The following is a 19295-nucleotide window of genomic DNA, read 5'->3' on the forward strand; positions in this document are numbered from 1 at the left end:
AACCTTTGACTCTGCACTGTAGAGATGACGGATAAATATCTGCAGAGCCCTCATAGAGGAAGCAATGGGAGTTGATGGAGAGCCTTGGGAGATAAAATCAAAACCAAACAAAGCCATGCTGGCGACTAGGCAGCCCCAAGACACCAGGCACTTCTGAGTCTGGTTCCCCATGTGGGGGGCTCATTAGAAGCATCCTTGTTCATGACGTTCATGAGTTTCCCTCTTTGTGAAAATGCCTAACTGCCCAGGCAGGAAATGGATGGGCCCCTCTGCACAAGTCTCAGGTCCTATTCTGAGAATGACAGGTTAGTTCCCTTTCATGGTTACCAAATGTCATGGCAGAGAGAAAATGGAAGCAAAAACCTGACCGGAGGAGGAACCACCCTGTTAGAAAGACCACAGGAAGCCGCCACAGCTGCAGGGTGGGAGTATTTTGTAGGAGTTAAGACAGCTTCAGAGTAAGAGGCACCTGGGTTGCAGTCTCTGCTCTGTCATGTGCTAGCTGCACAGCCTTAAGCAGGTCACTTAACCCCTGTTCCAGTGGGTTGACCTCCCAGAGTGAGAGCACAGTGATCGATAAATTACAACAATCACAAGTCACTTGTCTATCCTTGTACAATGGAATGTGGCACCCAGTCACATCACTTGGAGGACTTTTCTCCCTTTAACCTCAGTGTCATTGGATGTAGTTTATCGTGAATAACAAAAGTAACAAAATGCTAGCTGTAACAGGTTAAATAGCAGGGGAGCATCCCAAGGAAATCTCTACCACTGATATCACCAAACTTAACCAAATTGTTAGGAATCCTTATTTGGCTTCCTCCAAGATCATACCAAATCATATTGGTTGACCCAAAAAAGTTCCCTCAGTTTTTAAGTAAAGATAAAAGACACATTTTTCATTTTCACCAAGAACTTAGATCAACAACGTATTCACCATTTTGTTCCAATACCTTCTGCTATTTTTTAGGCAACTTCATAATTCCATCTTCCCCAAACTTTTTATCTAATTGAGCAAAGAACTGCTCCAGGTGTCTTTTACAGTCTTCCAGGGAATTGAAATTTTTTCCATTAAGAGAATTTTGTAAAGACTGAAATAAACAGAAATTTGAGGGTGTAATGTCTGGTGAATAGGGTGAATGAATCAGGACTTCCCAGCCAAGCTGTAGCAGTTTTGGCCTGGTCATCAAAGAAACGTTTGGTCTTGAGTTATCCTGATGGAAGATTATGTGTTTTCTGTTAACTAATTCCAGACGATTTTCGTCGAGTGATGCTTTCAGTTGGGCTCACTGGGAGCAGTACTTGTTGGAATGAATCATTTGGTTTTCTGGAAGGAGCTCATAATAGAAGTCCCACCATATGCACAACCTCACCTTCTTTGCATGAAGATCGGCCTTTGGCGTGGTTGGTGGTGGTTCATTTTGCTTGCCCCACAATCTCTTCCATTCCACGTTATTGTACAGTATCCACTTCTCGTTGCCCGTCTGAATTTGTTTTAAAAACAGAACATTTTCATTACATTTCAGTAAAGAATCGAGTGTGAAAATATGGTCAAGACACAGGTTCAATCCCTGGGTCAGGAAGATCCCCTGGAGAAGGAAATGGCCACTCACTCCAGTATTCTTGCCTGGAAAATTCCAAGGACAGAGGAGCCTGGTAGGCTACAGTCCATGGGGTCTCAAAGAGTAGGACACGACTGAGTGACTGAGCACACATGCGCACAGACATGTGGGACCCAAACATCACAGTAATTAACGTACCCAAGCTGGTGCAAATGACTTTCAACGCTTGATTTCGGTATTTTGAGTATATTGGCTATCTCCTGCATGGTATAATACTGATTGTTCTCAATGTCTTGATTTGGTTGCTATCAACTTCAGCTGGTTTACCCAAACTGGTGTGTCATCCAGCAAGAAATCTCCAGCACCAAACTTTGCAAACCACTTTTGATACATTTGACTACATTGACCTTCTTCATACACTGCACAAATCTTTTTTTGGGGGGGGGAGGAGGGTTCAGTTATGTTTTTAACCTTTCTTAAAACAATAAAGCATACTATGCCAAAAATGTTGCTTTTCTTCTTCCATCTTCAATATTAAAATGGCTACCCCAAAATTCACCATTTTTTATAAGTTTTTTTAATGCACATTGATAGAACAGCTGTCATGATACAATGTAACAAAACTGTTTCAAATGAAGTTAGACAACTAAGCATTACTAGAGCCATCTTACAGAAGAAAAAAAATGAAATTTTGGCCAACCCAATACAATTTAAACACACATTCCTAAGAGGATTTTTTTTTTTTTTTTTTGCTTTTTACGAAAATGGGATCATGTCACATATATTATTTTGCAAGCTGCTTTTTTTCACTTAACAATTTATCACAAATATACCCCCAGGCCTATATATCTAGATCCAACTCAGTCTTTTATTAGTTGTATAGTGTTTCATAGAACACCTGTGCCATAATTTATCCAATTATTCCCCTATTTCTGAACCTTCGGGTGGTTTTCAGTTTTTTTTCCTACTCTAAATAAGGGTGCAGTAAATATCCTCATCCATATTTCCTTATGAAGTGACACTTTTATTTCTGTAGAATAAAGTCCCCAAAATAGGATTGCTTTTTTTATTGTTAATAAATGTGTATTTTTATTGTTAATAAATACAGCCGGAAGACTTTCCCGAAAGATTGTAGCAATCCACACTCCCTCAAGCAATAAGGGAAGACAGTATACTTCCTCACCACCCTGCCAGCATTTGTATGTTGCCAGTCTTTTAAAATTTTTGCCAACCCAACGGTGAAAAGTGGTATCATTGTTGTTTGGATTTGCTTTCTCAAACTCCAGCGAGGTAGATCTTCTCTTGGGTCTCTGGACCCTTTGCATTTCTTCCCGAGGGTGTTTTTTGGTTTTTTGTTTTGTTTTGTTTTGTTTTGTTTTGCTACTCTCAAGTCAGCAGCTGAGACGAAAGAGAACCAAAGATAGTCTCAAGGAGACCAGCCAGGGTCTGGGCTCAGTGACAAACACGAGTCTTGGGTCCCTCTCATCTGGTGTGGACAAGGCCGTTCATTCTGTAATTCCAGAAAGATGTTTTTAGATGCTTCCACATGGCATGCCTATCATTTTCATTCCTTCACTTTCATAATTCAATTTTTAAGTTGAGGTTCTTAAGTTCCCTCTGAGAGAATGGTCTTATACCAACCAAGCTGGGCTGCCTTGGGCAATAACAGCTCTGCTCATAACCACCAAGGATTTCCTAATTGTTCCAACCTCTCCCCTAAGACCATGCAGAGGATGAAGTAAAAACAATAGCAGTCGTTGCTGATTCTGAGGGTGGCTTGAGGTCTGGGTAAGGGCAAGAACATCAGTGCTGGTCCAGACTGTCTTGGACTCTCTTGGACTCTCTTGAGCTCTGTCTTGGACTCTCTTGAGCTGTTAGCCAGTGACTTAACTTTTCTGTGCCTCAGTTTCCTCATCCCTAAAGGGGGGTCACCCCTGTGTCTGCTTCTTAGAGCTACTGTGAGTATTCAGCGCGTTACTACACACAAAGCACTTGGCACCCACCCGACACATAATAGGTGTTCAATAAATGTCAGTGACTCTTCAGCCCAGAGCGTTTATAAAATGTAGGTGGAGACGAAACTCCAACAAACACCACCAAGGAGATCTTTTAAGCAATGATTTGAGTATTTAAAAATCCCAATGAGCTTAAATTAACTGTACTTAGTGGCATTTTACCTACACCTACATACAAAGGACTCTTGCTTCCGGTACTGTGAATTTTTGAATGAATTTAGCAAACCACGATAAAGCGCTTTCAAATAGCCAATAATAAGGAAGTGTGTGAAGGTCCCCTCAAATTTTTCTTTGACTACTCTGCCGCTTGACCCAAAACAAGTGCCCACATTCATAAATTTTCAGCCTCCACTACGTTTACATGTTGCAGGCTATGACCATGGCAGGTGGTGAAATATATCACGTGAAACTAAATTCTGTTTCCTCTGGATAGACCCACATACACTCTCTCTCTCTATCTCTCTCTCTCTCAGTCTGAACAGCCTCGCTTACAACAGCCAATTCTGGTTTGAGGCTGAACAAAATCGTCTTTAAGAGAAGAGGGTGTTCAAGAGGTGGATTCTGTAACTTTTCCTCTCCAGGGCTGTGCAAGTGTAAATTCATTGCTCACGAGAGAGGCTCACAGTCAGGCTGTGCTCTGGGAGGGGAGACGCCAACTTCTCTGGCAATTTTGCCAGCCCATCTCAGCCTTTCTGCTTTCTTGTGCTCCAGGCCAGATCCAAGCATCCAGGGGGTTTGTAAGGAAGACAAACATCTTTTCTCTGGTGGCCGGAATCGGGGACTTCAACCAAGGTCTGGATAGGTGAGAAGGCAGCTGATTGAGCCGCCCAGGCCATGTGATGCTGCTTTTTGAGAAGCGGCATCCAGGTCCTGTCACGTTAGACAAAGGCCACCAAAAGGTCACCATCCTCCAGGGACCCTACCAGTTCCCTCCAAACTGTCTGGCACTTTCCGTTCCCAGCCTGAGAGGACACTCTGCCTGCTCCCTGGCGCAGGTGTGTGGGCTGCCTGCTGGCTGGGTCCCTGCCTGGAGCCCAGATCTTGCTTTCTGCAACAGATCATTTTATTTAAAGGCAACCCTTGGAAAGAGCATCGTCCTCACTCCCGAAGCACTTTGGAGGCAATAAAAAAATGCCATGTGTGAAACTTGAGTCATCACTTTGTCTTCAAGTGGCCTCAGTGACCGGTTCACCAGGCTCCTCCTGTCGCCTAGGTTATGGGTTCCTGGCAACGATGAGGCAAGCAGCTCATCACTCCAGCTTGAGTCTCAGTTTCTCCTTTTTAAAATGGGCTGCCAACCTCTCAGGATGCTGGTGAGTTATAATCAATTGGGTTTTTTTTTTAATTGCACACACAATTTCTCAATTTTCAAATGTGCTGACTGCAATAGTCTGTCGAGGATGGAAATGGAGTACATCTACAGAGTCTCTCTGTTGCTGCTGTCGGTACAGATCGCTTCCCCAAGGAAATAAATTACATTTCATTCTCTATATATTGTTTACTTTATAGTCTCTTGATCTTACTTTGCTGACTTCTTGTTGTAGATTTTTCGGTAGCTTGGTTCCCACTTAATCACAACAGCTTCTGTAAATGTTAGCGAGTTGTGTTATGGGGATTTGCTACCGGCGTTTCACAACGGTTGCTGAACATAGAAGCCCCTTCTTTATTCTACCAAAAATGCCTCGGTAAATATTCCCTTCACTTAAAAAAAAAATAGACCCTTAAAATGATTTTCCAACAAGCGGACTTTATTTCATGTTCGCCATGCAATAACTCAAAGCATATTTTGCATGGTTCTGTATTTGTGGTTTTATGAAGAGGTCACTGTTTACACAGCACGTGCACCCGGATGAGCCGGTTCATTATAATCTAATCAGCCACTTCCCAAAATCGCAATGGAAGACAGGCTTTCTTCTACCTAGCAGAACTGTGTGGTGCAGCCAGAAAAACCAGCCATTTACTCAGTTACAACCCTCCTTATTGTACCACCTTTTCAGGAGGGTGCTCTCTTCCAGATGTGTTTATGGAGCTCATTTTATGCCAGATATCTATGTGCCACAGCTATCTTATGAGGTAGGTTTTATCCCAGTCTCAGTTTTGTAAGTGACACAGCTGAGGCTCAGAGAGATGAAGTGACTTGTCTGAGGTCACACAGCTTAGAGGAGCCAGACAGGATCTGAAAGTTGGCCACTGCTGCCTTCTGTACTCAGATGAGGTGAGAAGACTTCCCCAGGCTTGGACACCCTCTGCCTCTCATCTGGGCTTCTTGTCTTCATCAGCCCCGTGTGTCTCCTCAAAAATGTTCCAAGCGGTTCTGGAGAAATACAGCTCTGCCACTCACCAGCCATCTGCCCTCTGAGCCTCAGTCTTCTCATCCATAATGTGGGCATAATTATCCTGGCCTCGCTGGAAGAGTTGGTAATAATAATAACAAGCACGGACGTATGCACTGAGCACATCCCCTGTCCCAGGCACAGGGCCAGGTACTTAACACCATGAGCTTGTTTAATCCTCCTGTGAAAGAGACACTATTATCATCCCATTTTGCAGATGGGGAAAATGAAGAATGAGATTAAAATATCCAGAAGGTGCCACCACTAAGTCTAAGCCACTGGCTTCTCTGCTGCTCTCACTCCTTCACCCCACCCTCACTATGTTCTCTTTTCCACATAGCAGTTGGAAGGAGTCTAATTAAACCTAAGTCAGATCAAGGTCATTCCTGTCTCCAAACCCTTCCCGGACTCCCACCTCGTTCAAGGTAGAAACTGCAAGCTCCATCACCGTCTGCAGGGCCCTGTGTGGCCTGGCCTCTTGCTGTGTGCCACGTGTGTCCCTGTGCTCACTCGGCCACAGGCCTGTGACCTCCCTGGGGGTCTTCTCACAGATGCAACCTCAGGGTCCCGGCCCTTGCAGGCCTCTCTGTTCCTCGGCTCAGCAATCCCCATAGTGATAAGATCCTTTCGGGCCGCTGTACCCAAAACAGGGTGCCTCATCCCTCCCTCTGGCACCCCTCGCTCTGTTCAGTTTTCTCTTAGCATCTAAAGTCCCCTGACATATATTTGCTTTTATATATTTTTGCCTGTCTCCCCCTCCCCCTATTAGAACACCAGGCGATAGACTATAAGGGCTCTTTTTTCCTCTTCTTTGTTCACTGCCATATCCCCAGTGCCTGGAACATTGTTGGTATTTAATAAATGTTTGTTAAATGAAGGAATTACAAAATAACACAAAGTGGTAAGTGTTTGGTCCGTGTCTGACACAGAGCAAGTGTCAACAAACCGCTGTTACTATGAGAGGTGTCAAACCACCTTGGGCCACAGACAGTTCTTCTCCACGACAGGAGGACGAGGGTCATGACAACCCTGAGCCTCATTCCACCTCCATTCAGAAAACTTACTCCTATGGGAACCACTGAAAGGCCATCTCCCCCCAGGAGCAGCTTAGAGGGGACAGCAGCCGCTCCTCGCCTGGAAGTGGGGTGGGGGTCCCAAGCCAAAGAGGAGGGCATCCCCCAGGCTTCTCAGGGTTTGCAAAGTCACACTACATCTTTAACACCCCGAGTGAACAACTGCCCTCCAGAGCCAAAATTAGGGTCACGTGATGTGCCTGAGCCTCTTAGGTGAGTTCTGTGCGTCCCCGAAGTAGCCTGACCAGCACGGAGGACAAATTTTGTATCACAATTTGATTCTCCCTGTAATTCTGCAAGTAACACTTGTCCTAAAAAATATTCAAACATCAAAGAAATGTCTAATTTAGAAAATGAAGCACCCCTTTCCCCAACCCAGATAACTTACTGTTAATAATTTGGCATAATGGATATTCATCTAAATTTTTTTCCAAAGCGTATTCTAACATTATTATTATTATTACTTACAAAGATGGGATCATATTGTAAGCACCTTTTGCACTTCAGTTTTTCCCCTTAATCAGGTTTACTGAAGTATGACTTACACAGAGTAAAATTCACTGGTCTTAGTGTAGCATTCTTAGGATTCTCAACAAAACATCTACAGTTGTGTAAGCATCACCACAACAAAGACTTAACACAGGGACTTCCCTGGTGGTCCAGTGGCTGAGACTCCGAGCTCCCAATGCAGGGGGCCCAGGTTTGATCCCCGGTCAAGGAAATAGATCCCACATGCTGCAACTATGAGTTTACATGCCTCAGCTAAAAATTCCAAGTGCCACAACTAAGACCCACTGCAGCCAAATGAATGAATAAGTTTTTTTTTTAAAGACTTAATACAGCTCTAACATCCTCTGAAATTCACTTGTGCCCCCTTTGTAATCAACCCCTTCCTTCACTCTTTGTTCCTGGCAAGAACAAACTTATTCTTTGTCCCTAAATTTTACCTTTGCCAGAATGTCATATAAATGAAAATACAGAGTATTTCCACTGAACATAATCCACTTTGTTGCATGAATTGGCCTCTCCTTATTTTTATTGGTGTATAATATTCCATTGTATAGCTGTACCATATTTTGTCTAACCACTCATCAGTTGAAGGACACAGGGTTGCTTCCATTTTGGGGGTGACTACAAATAAAGTCACTATAAACAGTCACACACAAGTTTTGGGGTAGACATAAGTTTTCATTTCTCTTGGGTAAACACTCAGGAGTGGGATGGTTGGACTATGTATAACTTTACAAGAAAATGCCAAGCTATTTTCCAAAGTGGCTTTTCCACGCTCCTTGCTTTTTTGTAAGCTCCATGAGGACAAGGACATTGTCTCCTTTCTTTACTCCTGCATCCTCTGCCTAGAGCAGTGCCTGGAACTTAGGAGGTGCTTGAGAAATGTGTGGAGGATGAAAGAAGCCCAAGGCTGCAGACCTCCCTCCAGCTGAGGAAACGCAGAAGCACATCATTAACCCACCAGGGGCGCCACCACGAATGTTGCTGCCTGGCTGGGTCTCGCAAGTCTCAGCTAGTCCTCTTACTGTGAGTCCTTGGTACCCTCCAGTTTTTTCACTTCAAGACAAGGCTACACTGATGGGCTTGCATATTTCTTTGCAAACTTGTGTGTGAGTTTTCCATTAAAACAAATTCCTAGAAGTAGAATTGCTGAGTCAAAGTTTACGAAAGATCACAACTTTCATAGATCCTGCAAAAAGGTTATGCCAATTTACACTTTTGCCAAGAGTGGAGGAGATAGCCTGCTTCTGGAGATTACATGCTTTGCCGCAGCCTCACCTACACTGAGGATGGTCACTTGGGATAAATATGTTAAATTTATGCTGCTGGAGGTCTCAGGGTCATCAAGATCAGGGTTTCCCAGATTTTTGGATTTCACATGTGGGTACACTCTCCAGAAAGAATGGTGGAGATCCACGCAAGAATGCTAGCTTCTTGTTTGGCTAAGCAAAGACAACAACAACAACAAAATCAAGACTGAAACAAACCTATCTATAAAACATAGTACCACCTCCTATCGTGTTATAAATAAAATGACAATTTGCCCCATTGAAAAATTGGAAAGGCAAATGTGGAGAATAAAATCAAATTGTAATCTGGTTGGACTTTTTTTTTTTTTTTTTCTGATTTCACTGTGAATTGGGGAAAAGAATGCGGCCTGGGTCTTGCAGATGAGTTGGGATGGGAGCCTGGTTAATACCAGCAGGCCTGCATAGGTGACCCTGAGAGGACTTTAAATGAGAACAACAAAAGATAGTTGGGAAAAAAAAATAAAACGAAACTGAAAGGGGGGAAGAAATGAAAGTGTTACAATTAGTTAATTGGGCTCAGTTCTTGTGGTTGTAGCTTTATCTCCCCCACTGTGCATGGAGTTCTTCTCCACATCAAAGACCATTGAATGCCTGGAGAATTGGAACCACTGTTTATGGAGTGCTTTGAAGATGTAAAATACTGTTTAAATGCTAAGTATTATTATTATTATTACTTTAAATTTTAAATACCTTTTTTTTTTTTTTTGGTGCTGATGGGAATTTTTCATATGTTTGCCATTTTTATTTTATGCTGAAAGGGAACTTGTCTGTTAAATCACACCTCTATTCAGGCTTGGGTGAGGCAAGCACTCCGACATACCTTTGGAATATGGAACCGAATTCCCCCATTCTGTCCTTGTAAATTGTGTTCTCTGGGAAGATGAACGCTGTCAATCCGATGCTGTCAGTTTATGTAAGAACATGTCTCAAGATCTAATTGAAATACAGTCTCTTTCCAGGCAGGGTTGATAGAGTTATCACATTACAGATTTTATTTGACTCTGCATCTCAATTCATTCCTTTGTATAGTTTCCAGATTTCTTCATAAAACAGAATTAGACACAGTCTTGACATTAGAATTTCACGAAGAAGCAATCAAATCCAAATTACTTCGAAGAAGGAAAGGACTATAAAAGTGACTAAACAAAATGAAAGGGAAAAAACCTTCTGGAGGGCCCTAGCTCATGAATTAATTTTCTGATTTGGTCCTTGGGACAAGTCCAACTTAATTTAGGAGGTTGCCTGACTTAAAAACATGAAGAAAGACTTTTGCATCTGTGGCTACTAAGGGCTTAAAGATAAATATTGTAAAGTTTGAAAGTTTTGTTTACTTTTCACCCTCTCAATTTTTTTTTTTTTTTTTTTTGGCATAGAACTCAAACAGTATCCCTCTCATGTGTTCACCGTGTGCTGATAGATTTTTTTTTTTTTAGCATTAATGGGGAATTTTTTAAATTAAAAAGTCATCAGAGCTTAAATGAATCATCCGGCATAAAACTTGGATCCAGAATGAAACACAGTCATTGGGTCTTTGCAATTTCCTATGGTAACCAAAGACCAAACTGTGTTTTAAAAACTCTTCTAGTAATGAGATTCACAAGAGGTCTCAAGTTACTAAGTGGCTTTGAGCCTCTTTTGAAACCGAAGTAAAGGAAAATCTCATTAATTTGAACTGTGCTAATAATGGAATTTGTTATAAGTCAGCCTGGCCTAAGCTGCAGTTTACCTTTGCTCTACCTGTGAAGAAAACTTTACCAGTGTAACCCGTGTAAAGAAGGTTGTGTAAAGAGTGTCTCCTGTCTTTAAAGGAATAAACGTTTTAAGGCTTTTAGCACCTCGTCTTAACCAAAGAAATTCCTGCCAAATCCAGATGAGTTTTAAATGTTGATTAGAGCAGCTGGGAAGTAATACTCCTTGGTAACTTTTTCTTTGTCAAATTCTCCTCTGTACTCAAAAGAAAGAAAGGTTCATTTTGTTTAAGGACTCTAAACAGGCCCTTTAATGCAGACAGATCTCTTAACCTGCCCTTCATACATATTGTCATGAATGAATGAGGTTTTACTGAAGCAGTAGCAAAGATCTGTAATTACAACCACCAACAAAGGAAAGACTTCAATAAAATGCTTTTTTCCATGACACTTATATGTGTCAGACCATGTGCAGCACTTTTTAATTTCTTCACGCGGTGCCTGGTAACTAACAGGTTCTTACTAGGTGGTCACATTTCCTATTAAGTAATCTGTGTCTTCTTACAGTTATAGGAGGACATGAACACTTGTTGACCTCATGGCTATCAAAGGATGAATAAAGGATGGTTAAAGGAAAAGGAGGAAAATATATGTAAAGAAATAGATAACAGATGATAGATAAGGATGGATGAGGGCTTCTCGGGTGACACTAGTGGTAAAGAACCTGCCTGCCTCAGAGGTAGATGTGAGAGACACAGGTTGTTTTCCTGGGTTGGGAAGATCCCCTGGAGGAGGGTATGGCAACCCACTCCAGTATTCTTGCCTGCAGAATCCCATAGACAGAGGAGCCTGGCAGGCTGCAGTCCATGGGGTAGCAAAGAGTTGGACACGACTGAGTGACTTAGCCTGCACAAATGCAGGGATGGATGGAGAGATAAACACAGGGATGGATGGACGGATACATAGATGTACACAAAGCAAAGAAACAAGAAGTGGCACTTTGGGCATGCGAGCCTGATGTCAGTGAATGGCTCTCTCCATCCAATCAAGAACTGTGGCAAGGCACAGTAGAAAGGTGCCATGAACCAAGAATGACGTAGCCCTTCTGGTGATTACAGCAAGTTGGCTTAGGAGTCTGTATTTGGTGTTCCTCTGATGAGGTTCCAAGGTCTTGTTAAACTTCATTCAGTCATTTCCCTATCAGACAGATAAGGAGGTCACTATAAGTGCTTTCACTATTAAATATAAATGTTATGATGAATATCCTTACAAATAGGCTCACTTCTAAAGGAAGTGAATAGATAGGTAGATAAATGACAGATGGCAGGTAGACAGATAGATAGGCAGGAGGGAATAAAGAAGAAAGGAAATAAACAACCAAAGAAACAATTGAATAAATAAATTATGGTATGTCCATACAAGAGAATACTACTCAGCAATAAAAAGGAATGAAGTATTGATACACAGCAACATGGATGAATCTAAAATTATTTATGCTGAGTGAGCTTTTCATAGCTTCAGTTTTCTTATCTGTGAAATGGGAGTAGTAAGTAGTATTGTCCACAGAATGCCTGTGAAACAAAAGCACGAGAGGCTCAGCACACTGCATGGCATGCAGCAGGCACCAAGTGAAACCTAATTTCATTTTAGTTTTTATATAGTAGTGAGGTGACGAGCTTGGACTCTGGATTCAGGCTGATCCAAATTCAAACCTCAGATAATTGCCCCTGGGCAAGTGACTTAATTTCTCCAAGCTTCAGCTTAAACCCTCCTCTATAGACGAGAAGTGATGCAAATGCACTGGTCAGCAGGAAACAGAGGGCACACTGAAATGGAGTAATCTGAGGTGAGTTTAATATTAATGAATTATTTGAACAGTTGTGGGCAGGGTTTGGGGAGATCAAGGCAGAGTGCAATACCTGGGGATAGCAGAGGGAGGCTCTATTCCTGTCTTGGGTTTATAGGAGCAAGGAGAAGGGTTAATTCCAGAACCTGGTCAGGGGAGCTGTATGGAGAGAATCACCCGAAGGAGCCAGGCTATAGCCACACAGCAAGGAGGAATGGAGGGGTGGGAGAGGAGTTACTGCCCCCAGTTTCTTCTTGTAAAAATCCAATCAGAGGCCAGAGTACATGGGAACCGACTGGTACCATCCACCCAGGTCAGCCTCCCGCGCTCAGAGCAACGGGGGTCAGCAGACCTAGAGGGGCAAAGAGATGAAATGCAATATGCAAAGGTCCCACCTCATAGAATCAGTAGGATGAACTGAGTTCATGTCTGTAAGGCATTTGCACATAATGAGGCTTTGCAGTCCATGCTTACCCCAGAACCCACCCCGGCCTGGGTTCTTGAGGTTGGTGCCAGGCCAGCCTTGACCCAACCTACAGTGCTGGGAATGCAACTGAGCTGATCTACGGCTACATTCTGTGTTTACTTAGAGAAAACTTGGCAGCTGAGAGCAAGAAGAGGTTGACTGTGGTTTTCTGCAACAGCTGGGGGGTGGAGGGGAGGTGGAGAGAGGAGAGCTGGAATCTATTAGGACGCCTGAAAGCCAAGAGACCCCAGAGCCCAGGAATATGAGAAGAGTCCAGGTCGAGGGCCGAGTCGGCCTGCATTCTCTTTGCCAAGGGGGCTGTGGATTTCGGGGGCTGAGCAGCAAGCCCTGGGACCTCGTCCCCATGGGGCCGGGCCATGGAGCAGCCTCCGGTGCTGGCCACGTGGAATGTGCCACTCTTGGAACTGAGGCTTTTGCTTTTCAAAATTGGCTTGTAAATCTCTGTATAGTTTTCAGGGTTTGGGAATTTTATTTTATCTGGATTAAAGTCATGTTCTGCTTTGGCATCGGAAGGCGTTTATGACTGTTAAAACAAGAAATGAAAAATATAGGCCTGGAATCGGCAAGGCTGCCTCTTGCCAGACTCCTAGGGATTTGTCTTAGGGGCCAGGTTGAAGGTTTTCTGCCCCTTCCCCTGCCTGCTCTGGTCTTCCTTGGTCAAGCTGGAGCTGACTGAATCCAAGCAGTGAATACAATGCAGGGAGAGTCCATCAGAAAGAAAACCTCTCTTTTTCCTTAGGTGAACTTTGCCACCTTGGCCCTCTTCTGGTTCCACCTCCCCTCACAGCACACCCTCTTCTAGGTCATTGTTGAAAGGACTTTCTCACTGTCACTGTTACTGGGCTTCACTTGGTCTATGCCTCTATGCCTTGGCAGATGGCTTAAGACTTTTGCTTCATCATTTGGGGATAATTTTGAACTTCCCAAATCGCAATTTTGGGCAAGATTGAAATAACTGCAATTCCAGCTTCTTTGGCCAACTTTGCCATCTTCTCTGTTCCCTCTGGGTTTTAAAACACGCACACACACACACATACACACACACTTCTTTCCTAATGGCAAAAGTTATAGATGCTTCACAAAGAACACATGAAATCCAAAGAAAAGCACCAACAGGGGGGAGGGGGCAGGGTGAAGCAAAAAATCATGAGAGAAAATCATTCAAGCTTTTGGTAAAGATTGCTCTAGTATTTTTCCTCTTCTCCATTTATCTATCATTTATCTATTTTAAAAGTATCACAATGTGCAATCTTGTCTCCCGTATTGTCACTTATATGTTGGGAGAATCTTTGTATTCCTAAAGATAATGTGTTGTATTTTATGACAGTAACTAATGATTGCCATTTATTAAGCACTGTGGTTTAGAACTCAGCCTTTGTAGACAGAGAGATTTGGGTTCCAATCTCAGCTCAGTCAAGGTCTAGCTGCATCTTTGGGCAAGTTACTTAATCTTGCTGGGCGTAAGTAGGTGTTAATATATAGTAAGTGTTCAAAAAATTCCAGTTCATATTCCTATGGCTGTGTATAGCAGTGATCCATATAAGACATTTGTCTGTGTTTTTCTTTTCATGAGAGTGTTACATGCAGCATTCTCTCTAAATCAGAACTTTGCGTTCCACAGCATTTGTTTCACGGTAAGCAGCTAGCTGATTTTCAACTTCTATCTTCCCTTAAGAACACGCGACAAAATTGGCAGTCTGTACTATGCAAAAATTCACCCAGAAATGGGAGAGAGGGACATTTGCACAAGCTGGGTTGTGTCTACAGAATTAGAAGGCACAGTTGGACTAATTTTAGTGCTAAAAATTGGAAACATTGGAATCATGCTTCATAGGGAAGGCAAATTCTCAAAAGTGGCGAAAGGAACCCTCAGGAAGGTTTGAATTGGGTACCATCCCCTCAAGGTTTGGGCACCAGCCCAAGCTGTACACAGGTCTCGGTTTGTCTGGGAGTTGAAAGGTTCAGCCGGGAAAGGGTTAACCATCCTTCCAGCCGTCAGGTTAGCAGTGACCAGGGAGGTCTCCTTCACGTGCCTCTTCATTGTCTTGGCTTTCCCGGCTATCGCCCATTGTGTGGCCAGAGATAATTTTGATCCCGTGACCAGGCAGTTGCCGTGTCAGGGGCTCGCTGGTATTTTGTCCTTTGGGATTTCTGAGAGGCATGGGCCTCTGTGATTGGCCTCACATGGGCAAAAGCTGCACACAACTCACTTTGTATTTGAGGAACCGGAGCGGGGGCCTTACTCCTTTTTTGTCGCAGCCAATCAGGCTGGGGCTGAGAATTTATGAGATGAGGGGGAACCACTTGGAAGAAAGACGCCCTTGTCTGCGGGCCTGGCCATTGCTCGCTGGTACGCGTGGGGCGCCTGGGAGGGGGTGGGCCAGCAACCCTGGGGATGGATGGGGAAAGAAAGAAATCTGAGCAACCAGGGTCAGAAGTCTTTCTGGGAGCAGGAAAGAAAACTGAGCAGGTCATCTTGCAGGTGGGGAGCCAGAGCCCTTCCCAGGGGGCAGGGAGGAGTGGGAACATCGCATCTGCCTGCAGACCCCATTCCTCCACAAGGGCGGAACCAGAAAAGTGAGGTAGAATTGCTTCTAGAATCAATCCCCGGCAGCCAGTAGCCTAGACGCAGTCATACCTCCACGGAGGCAGCGAGGTACAGCTTCTCGTCTTGCTGGCCTTGTACCTTTTGGCTTCTGATCTCTGAACCTCAATTTCTTCATCTCTTTAAGGAGGTGGTTGGTTAATCACAATCCCTTACTCACGGGACTTTGGGAGAAATGTGTGGAACGCATTCAGTACAGCACCTGGTATGAAGTAAGTGCTGAATAAGTAGAACCTATTATTAATGATGATATATTTGGTTTCAGAAGAGGGTAGTCTGTTTTCATGAAAGCTCAAATTAAAGTTCATTCATTCACTGGTTCTTTCATTCATTGGTTCAGGTGATCAGTAAAGACTGATCAGGGCCTTCTATGTGCTGGTTATTTTACTGGAAAGTTATGATAATAGTAGCTAACACTTGTGTGGAGGCTGACTCTGAGTTAGGCTCTACTGCCAACCCTTTATATATATTAACTTACACAAGCTTCACAAGCAGACCATTGGGTGGGAACAGTTTCTCCTAATATCTGAAAGTAGAGTGTTCCTACGACACTTTGTAAGCCAAGACTATCTAAAGCAAAGAAGCGATTACTTTAGATACATCTTGCTCAGCAAAAAGCAGAGACATCACTTTGCTGACAAAGGTCCATATAGTCAACGCTATGGTTTTTCCAGTAGTCATGGACAGATGTGAGAGCTGGACAATAAAGAAAGCTGAGTGCCAAAGAATTGATGCTTTCAAACTGTGGTGCTGGAGAAGATTGTTGAGAGTCCCTTGAATAGCAAGGAAATCGAACCTGTCAATCCTAAAGGAAATTGTCCCTGAATACTCACTAGAAGGACTGATGCTGAAGCTGAAGCTCTCATACACTGGCCACTTGATTCGAAGAGCCAACTCACTGGAAAGGACCCTGATGCTGGGAAAGATAGAGGGCAGAAGGAGAAGGGGGCCACAGAGGATGAGATGGTTGGATGGCATCACTGACTCAATGGACATGAGTTTGAGCAAACTCCAGGGGATCGTGAAGGACAGAGAAGCCTGGCATGCTGCAGTCCATGGGTCACAAAGAGTCGGACATGACTGAGCGACTGAACAACAGCACATCTTGTTCATGTGGACTTCCCGGGGAGCTCATCAGTAAGAAATCCACCTGCCAATGAAAGAGATTCAAGTTCAATTCCTGGGTCAGGAAGGTCCTGTAGAGAAGGGAATGGCAACCCACTCCAGTATTCTTGCCTGGGAAATCCCATAAAGAGAGAAGCCTTGGATACAACTGAGCGACTGAGCACACATGCACATCTTGCTCACAAATTCACAAAATAGATCGAAATAAAGCACAGATGCTCACACAGTTCAAAGCTGTGGCGACTTGATGCTGAGATGCAGAGGGGAGTTTCTGGAGAAGAAAATTGGAGCTGCCAGTGCTGCTGCTTGGGAGCACCTGTTGCCTGTATAAACAACCAAACAGCAAAACAAACAGTGAACACTATTTTGGCTTTTAGCCTTTTTTCTGTAAAAGTGGAAGTCCTCTTCAGATTTCTTTCAGTTACTGATGTACTGATGGGTACTGGTGTGGGTCTTTGGTAAAAGTGAAGTGGTGTGAAGCAAACTTCTGATAAGCAGGGGACACCTGTGTTGAGAAAATGAATTTGGTCAAGATCACAGAGTTAGTAAGATTAGAAGCTGAGATTTGAACTAATATCTGCCCACCTCTCAAGTATGTGTCTTAAACACACTTCTAGCTCTAAACTAAGAAAACAACACATGACTCCGGCCCCACCCCCTCAGGGCAGTTCTGTCCACTAGAACTTTCTGCAATGATAGAAATATTTGCTATCTGTGCTGTCCAATTCAATGGCTACTGAGGATTTGACATGCAGCTAATGCAACCGAGGAACTGGATGTTAAAGGTTTTGTTTTAATTTGTATTCATTTCAATGTAGCTTTATATAGCCACAGTTGGCTGGTGGTCATTGTATTAACCAGGACGGTTCTAGGAATTCAGAGTTTAGGTGAAGCCATTTGTGTTAATCAAGGCAGTAAGTGTTATGCTATCAGTTCAGTTCAGTTGCTCAGGCATGTCCAACTCTCTGCAACCCTGTGGACTGTAACACGCCAGGCTTCCCTGTCCATCACCAACTCCCAGAGTTTGCTCAAACTCATGTCCATCAAGTCGGTGATGGCGTCCAACCATTTCATCCTCTGTCGTCCCCTTCTCCTCCTGCCTTTAATCTTTCCCAGCATCAGGGTCTTTTCCAGTGAGTCAGTTCTTTGCATCAGGTGGCCAAGGTATTGGAGTTTTAGTTTCAGCATCAGTCCTTCCAATGAATATTTAGGACTGATTTCCTTTAGGATGGACTGATTTTATCTCCTTGCAGTCCAAGAGACTCTCAAAAGAGTCTTCGCCAACACCACAGTTCAAAAGCATCAATCCTTCAGCGCTCAGCTTTCTTTACAGTCCAACTCTTACATCCATACATGATTACTGGAAAAACCATAGCTTTGACTATACAGACCCTATGGCTCTGCCCAAGTTCCAAGGGCATAGCGAAGTCAGCACTGGTGTAGGGTGGGGGCCTGTGACCAGGTCAAGGGAGGCTTTCCTGAGAAAAATCTTCTCTGAGTCAAGTCTGGAGGAAGGAGGAGCTGGCAGGAGGGGAGGTATTCTCAAATATACCCACATAGGCTGGGTTTCACAACACGGAAGCTGCTCAGTCAGGAGTTTGGTGGAGACTGAAACCTGTAATCAAGACCCAGGGTCTTCTCTGAGCTACAGGATAACCAGAGCTTCCCTCTGAAGGATGAAAGAATATTGGGCTCAAGAATCTGTTCACTGTGTTCACTTCAATTTACAGGTATCAGCTTGTGTTTGGCTTCTAACCATCACCTCTCTGAGGATGTGAAAACACCAGGAAAACAAATATGAAAGATTCACCAGCTCATCAGAATGCTTTGTCAATATGTGCAGTTAAATGTCCAAGAATTGTGAGCCAGCTGTAGGCAGACAAAAGAGTAGTAATAATAATAATGATAATGATGATAATAATGAAAAACAGTTACCACTTATTAAGACACTTACTTTGTGCCAGACCCAATCTTAAGTGCTTTTGTGTATTGATCGTCTCACACAATCTTACAATCTATTCTCTACGTGGCAGGAGAGTGGCCTTTTTAAAACATAAACTCTAAATCAGATCATGCTAGTCTGTGGCTAAAAACCCTTAAGTGGCAACCCATTATATTTAGAATGAAATCAAAGTTTCTGGCCCTGGCCTGCCAGGCTTGTCCCCTGTCTACTTCTCCCCCTCTACTTCCATCTACGCACGGAGTTCCAGACACATATGAACACTCTCTGGTATAAAGCGCCAAGCTATTGTCTGCCCCAGGACAACATTCACCCTTACCCTCCACTAGAATGAATGTGCCGGCGGAGAACAAGGACTTTGCTTCTTTGCTCACTATTGCATCATTAGCTCCTACGACGGTAAGAACTCAATAAAAATATGTAATTGAAAACATTTCAATCCTATGTACTAGGCATTATTATTCTCATGTAACAGATGAAGAAATTGAAGGTCGGAGTGGTTCATTTGCTCGAAGCCACACGGCTTGTGAGTTTCTGACTCCGTAGCTGGAGGAATCTGTCCATTTCCTCTTCAGCCAGCCGTGCCGAGGCTGCACACCTACCCCTGGAGGACGAGCATCCTTCAAGTTGTGGTTTTCATCCTTTCACTCCACAAACAGTCCTGGCTTGCCTCACTTAGTCCTTTATTGCCTGGACCTGTCTGTATAATAAGAACCCTGGCCTGCATAACGACCCATCTTCTTCTGGCTTTTACTCTGTGTTTTTCTCTGATCATAAAAAT

Source organism: Muntiacus reevesi, chromosome 13 (assembly GCF_963930625.1).
Source record: "Muntiacus reevesi chromosome 13, mMunRee1.1, whole genome shotgun sequence".
NCBI lineage: Eukaryota > Metazoa > Chordata > Mammalia > Artiodactyla > Cervidae > Muntiacus > Muntiacus reevesi.